Genomic DNA, 6,535 nt, shown 5'->3' with positions numbered 1-6,535 from the left:
GATGAAATGAAAATTTAATAGGGAGAATCTGCATTTCCGAAGGAAAAATAAGAAGCACAAATACAGAATAGAAGAGGCCTGGTTTTGCAGCATCATATGTGAAAGGGACCTGCACGTTCTTGCTGACCACAAGTTAAACGAGAGACAACGGTGTGACGTATATTTTAGGTTTTGACTCAATAGGCTGAATTTTTTAATTTTAGTAAATTAAAAAAATGTTAACGTTTCATACTGCTATGAGGGACTTCATTGCATAAAATTATTGGCATAAATATATTTATAAAATGGCACATAGAAAAATAGAAATAGCTATACTGACCTGAATCCTAGATTCCCATAAACAGGATACCGCTCATCTAGCATTCTCATAATTATTTTATTCTCCCTTCTAATCTTTATTTCCTGTTCCCTCTGTATTCTCTTATATCTTACTCCTTACCTCAGTCAGTTCTAGATTTAATGGGATGGTGCAAAGGGCTTCAGGACCAAAAGAAATAGTGAAAAATGCCTCCTCACCCATTCTGCAAGAATCTTCCTCCTATTTGGATCTAAGGCCTGCTTTCTTTTAATTTTCACACACTCTTCCAAACAGATAAATGTGTAAATGTTAGGACAGTAACATTTAGTATAGTTTAGTATAGTGACATTTAGTTTAATATAACATACCTTAGTACTGTTGCCAGAAAACCTGAAATCCAGTTTCCACAAAAATAGTGATAATTGAATAATTAACCCACAAAATTTATCTATCAAAATGACTAACCAAATTGTATGGCCCAAAATCAAGGATTAAGCACTTTTTTTAGGGGGGGGCAGGATCCAGAGCACTTTCTAACCTTGCTGTTTAATTTCACTAGCATAATCATGGTGTGTTTTTTTACCATTTTATAGCCCCAGATGAAAAAATGGAAAATCCTACGCCCACTAATGTGCACCTCTTTCCACTTCTGATCACTGCATCATTCTCCGTGTACTTCAGATCTCCCCAAACATTAAATGTGACTCCAAGCTACAAAATATTTGCCCTGCTTGGTCATTTGTTCACTCTCCATTCATTATGTCGAAAGGAGTAAGTATACTTTCTTCATACAGAATTTTACTTTATCTCCTGGAGTCATTCTAGTTTCACTCTCATTTTTTTCATTTCTTTCCTTTTCTTCTACATTCATTTTCTCCCAAGAGCCATTCTTGACACTACCAAAATAAAGGTGTATCCCTCATTTAGAATTCATGTAGTATCCATCAGTAATGAACTCAATCTTTCCCCATAAACAATAAAATCAGTTATGCTTTTAGATGTGTATTCTTTCACATCTATGTTAATGATATGTTTCCCTGCTACTGTCAGACAAAAATTACTTCATTACATACAATGTTGAAAAATTTTGAGTGAAGTACAGTATGTAGAATCTGGCACAAGATTATATCTGGATCACCTTTCTGAATTGGTTATTTCATTATTGGCTGATCAGAGTTTAATTTTTATCTTGTCTGTCCTGGAGTGGTTTAAGATTGTAAATGTAAATGTAAATGTAAATGTGTGTGTCTGTGTGTGCACAGCTTGATTATGCAAGTATATTCTCTAATAACAGATTTACATGTTTTTGTATTATTGCTTAGTATCGTTAAGTGTTCTGTCTGGCTGGCTTTTGGCTGTAATAAATCTCCTCCTCCTCTTCTTTTGATATGCACCCACAAAAGCCTACAGGAAGATGACACCAATTCATACTTTCTGACATACATTTTGGCCCTTTCATTCACAATTAAACCTGTAACTTCACCAATTCTACCTCATAAGATCAGGCCTATTGCTTTCTTCCCTGTTTTCTTGGTTTCAGATATACAAACATTTTCTCTTTATTTTTATTCACGCTATTTGTATCTACTCCTCTTAATGCTCCAAGTTGCCATCTTCCATGTGCCATGGTCATCACCAGATGGATCCATAAGTAGTGACTGCTGTTGCCCCTCATGGTACTGCTCAATCAAGGCTTTCAGATAATTTTTTAAAATCAATTAGAGATGGCATGGACTAGATCACCAGCCTAAATCATACCAGTATTCCATGCAGTATTCTCTGCTCAGAGTAAGGAATAGTTACTGGTTTAGGTACATTTTACCCCCATCATCCTCAAACAATTCTATGTCACCTAGGCTCATTAATAGAGACTAAATTGCAAGCCAATGTAATGTGGCTCAGTTCCCACCAACTAAGAAGTACATGTAGTATATTGAGGGTATACCTTGTAGTAGCAATATACACATGACAGAGAATCTTGGAAGTTGCAGTTGAAAACATCTGAAGCTACTGAATTAGGGAATGCTTTTACCCATCTAAAATGCATATACATATGGAGAACATTACATATACATTTTTACATATTTTTCTTCATAAAATGGATTCTCACATACTTTCTTCATTCATTTGAATGTGAACAACTTCAAAGATAGGAAAGAGGAAAGAGAGATGTGAAATTGCTGTGTATAAGAGCATGGCTCTGCCAATTTTGCTATGTGGAACTAAGGGTTGGATATGTCAGTTGAATGAGGTGGGAATTTAGTGCTTAAGAAGTGCATGTGGTAAAAGAGATGGGTCAAGAATGAATGGGTGCTGAACGAATGTGGATTGGAGTAGCTATTACAAAAGAACTATGTTGAGGTGATTGAATATATATGGGGGGGAGAGTGAATGGGTTGAGAAGGGAAGACTGAGAAAATCATTGTTGGATGGGACTGATGTGATCCCAAAAAAGAGAGGATCATTTAATGAACAAAATGTGGCATATACTGCAGTGTATACTGGTGGTGGAAGCAAGGATGTAAGGGAAGGAGAGGTATAGTGAATTATACACTGGATTTAATTATGTTTCCTTTTCTTTTTGTTATCCTTTAAGGAAATCTTATTTCTTATGCCTTTCATTTATTTGGTGTACTGTTTCTTACTCCTTTTCTGTGCCCTGCATAATGTTGCTTGGCTGAATGGGAATATCACGATAGGTATGTATAACATTTTAGAGCAATACTGAATCAAGATAATTAAGTCCAGAAGTGTACTCTCTTCTTCTCGGGATGAAGATCTTTTTGTCCCAACCATGTAAAACAGAAAGAACGATTGATCGGTAATTCATGTGGATCAATTTCTCAATTTCTCAGATTTAAATTATGAACTTATAATGACTGATGTACAAATACCAGCAGCCTGATTAAAAAGCTGATAGTGGAGCCATGTAATAGCAACGAGGTAGTTTGGAATTTTTACAGAATGCCAAATAGTTATCATGACCAACTAGCCTCTGGAGACACATTCCTTTGGGAAATGTTCTTGTGGACATGTATTATTAATCTGCAGAGCAGTGACATAGCCTTTCATTTTTTTCCTTAGGTAAGTAAGTAGCATTTCTTGTACTTATAAAAAATGATCATGCTGGTATCTAAAAGTAGAAACTGGAAGATAGGATAATAAATGTGCTGCGTAAACTTACTTAGTTCATCCTCCCTCCAACTTTGAGACATATATTTTATAAATATATAAACCAGACAAATGTTATTTCACCACCTCATTTATTTTTAAACTAATTCAAGTTTAAACAAGTTACAACTGCACTTCAGTAATAGAAGCAGATGGAGGGGTTGTTATGTGCAACCACCCACCCATCCTTAGAATTAGACACAGCTGGATTTTCTCAGAGTTGGGCTCAGGAGACCACCATGTTTGATAGGAGCCATTTTGAATCTGTTATCAGAGATAATCATAGTTCCACCATTCAGACATGTGTGCTTATTTGCACTTGTAGAATAATGGTTGGGAAACCAACATTTGCTAAGATTACTTTGGGAAACAATGTCTGCCTGACATATCCTGAAATTAGATGTTTGGGCTGGTGTTGTATAGGTGGATCACATTTGAGATGCAGAAATCCAGACTAACCTAGAAATCTAGATGGCAGCAAAGAGATACAAAAACCTGTAAGCCTTTGCTGCCATCTAGTGGTCATTTGGATGTTTGCAGATCAGAAATAGTATGCCTAGTTTTACCTCTTGCAATCACAATTCTTGCTAGTCTTGAATGTTGTAATGTTTTAAAATGGGGGAAAGGAATCCTGTTCGCAATTCTGAAGTTGGAACAAACAAAAAAGGAATTGGAAACATATGGAAGCATGAGAAGCGGCAGTGGTATCAGTGATTTTAAACCCTGGATATATACAAGTGTTTATTTTGGAAACACATTTGTTCCTTTGGGCAGCACACTGCCCCCCCTTCCTTCCACAATTAAAGCCCTCCCCCCAAGGTTTAGCAATTCTAATTAAAAAATAAAGATTTTGATCTCCTATGTGTATAGTTTGAAATGTGTGTTGTGGGAGATGGACGAATGGGTGTGTCGGCATAATCCTGATCAGCCACCTGACAGCCAATAGTGCTTATCCTGACATAACAAAATGGCACTGCAGTAGAATGACTGAGTTATACCAACCTGACTGGGTGCTGCGTTGCAATCATCGCCTTATGAAACCAGTTTACATACGAACATCAACTATTGTATTCAGGGATTTTTCTAGGCTTGCAACCAGTTTTTTCATTTTTTTTTTTTTTGGTCATGCTTGTCTTTTTTAAGTCACTATGACTAACATTCTTTGTATAAAATGGACTGAATCTGGCACTATCTAATTATTTTGTTTAAGGTACACCATGGAGGGTGGTCAGCCAGTCGACAAGCTTGGTAATTGGTGCAGAAGACAAACAGGGGGATTCTGTTCCAAAGTAAACAAAAGTTTTCAGTTTGAATAAATAATGGAAATTAATTAGCCAGCGAGGAAAGATGTCCCCTCACTGCCTGAGAAGAAAACACAGAGCAAAGATAAAATTGAACTGCCCTGTCCTTTTTCTAAAGCCCACCTGAGACAGGAATATCTCCACTGCTGATTAGTTCTTCAGAATTCCATTTTCCCAGTCTCTGATGATCTCTGCCCACTATCTAGACCAGTGTTTCTTAACCTTATCCACTTTAAGATGTGTGGACTTCTTGCATGCTTGCTGGGGAATTCTGGGAGTTGAAGTCCACACATCTTAAAGCTGCCAAGGTTAAGAAACGCTGATCTAGACTTAGGCTTGAGTCACAGATCAGATTGAAGTTTTCCTTTAATGTTGAGGCTTTAGGATTTCTCCCCAGTTACTACAGTTTATGTAATAAACTTACGTTATATAAGAAATCGCTTTACTGTATATAATACACTGTGAAGTTTTATCCTAACAGTGGAGAAAAACAGAAGTTTTAAAAATATTTTCTTTTGACCTGTAGAAATCTTGTTTAGTGCCACACCAAATGGGATAGCATTTATACTTTTTGCACTGTTTTTGCAGTCATAAGGACTTTGAACAAATAAGCAAACCAATATTGATTTTTCCAGACTAATTTATGAGCCAAATACTTAACTTTTTTCATATTAAAAATATATTATGTGGATGTGTGGTTCCAACCAGGGTGGTGCAACCATTAGGAGAAAAATCCCACTCTCTAAATCCCTGCTCAATATAATGGTGACTTCATTAATGTATGCCTTCTCTGGGGAATTACATTCAGAAAGTAATAAAACATGGAAGTTTTCTCAAGAAAAGCAGAATCACCTATGATTTATTTTGATATTTTATAAATAAAAATAATTATAGGAACAGATCAGTTGATTAAAATAAAATGCTTAAATAATATGAAATAAACTTACCTTTTGTTGATAGATTAAAAATATATATAAAAATTAGGCTACATTTGTTCTGGTCACTTGTCTGGATGGGGACATTTTTGATAACTATACAAAATGTATTTGAACTAAGAAGTGGGGAGTGCTGTCCTGCGGTGATTCTCCTCCTTTCCCCATGGCTGGTTCCAGTTGGTGTTGCTAGTGGGGAGGAAATCTAGCTCCAGGCCCCTCTTATATGGGGTGCCTCAGGGCTTGATTCTCTCACCACTTCCCTTTAACATCTACATGAAGCCACCTTTGGTAGTGGGGGTGCAGTATCATCAGTATGTTGATGACACTCAGTTGTACATCTCTGCCCCAAGCAGGACAAGTGACGCTCTTCAGTGCCTAGAGGCTGTGACAGTCTGGATGGGGAGGAATTGGATATAACTCAACCCTAGCAAGGCAGAGTGGCTCTGGGTTTTGGGGTGACCTGGACACGAAGAATTACCATCTTTAACTCTTGATGGGGTAGCACTCCCTTGAACAGAGTCACCAAGTATTCAGTTTCATCAGATGATTTGAGCTTCTAATATTAGCAGAAATATAGAAATTTTTTCTCTGTTCACTATGCAAGTCTATCATATACCCTTTATTCACGACACCCTGAAAAAGAACTGAACCAATTGCCTAGCAATCATATTGATTATTCTTTCCTCCTTTTTTTTATTGTCACAATATTTTTTTAATTAGTTTGGGGTGATGGATACACCCTGTCACCTTCAGGTTTCTTGGGGTATGGCATGAGCGATGCTGCATTATAGTCTACAAAATCTCCATAAAGATTCCTTAACATTGCTGTT

Source organism: Python bivittatus, unplaced genomic scaffold (genome assembly GCF_059951505.1).
Source record: "Python bivittatus isolate LINGU-HERP-01145 unplaced genomic scaffold, Pbiv_v1 ctg000480_np1212, whole genome shotgun sequence".
NCBI classification, from domain to species: domain Eukaryota; kingdom Metazoa; phylum Chordata; class Lepidosauria; order Squamata; family Pythonidae; genus Python; species Python bivittatus.
The sequence above is the reverse complement of the archived record's forward strand: the minus strand, read 5'-3'. Positions refer to the sequence as shown.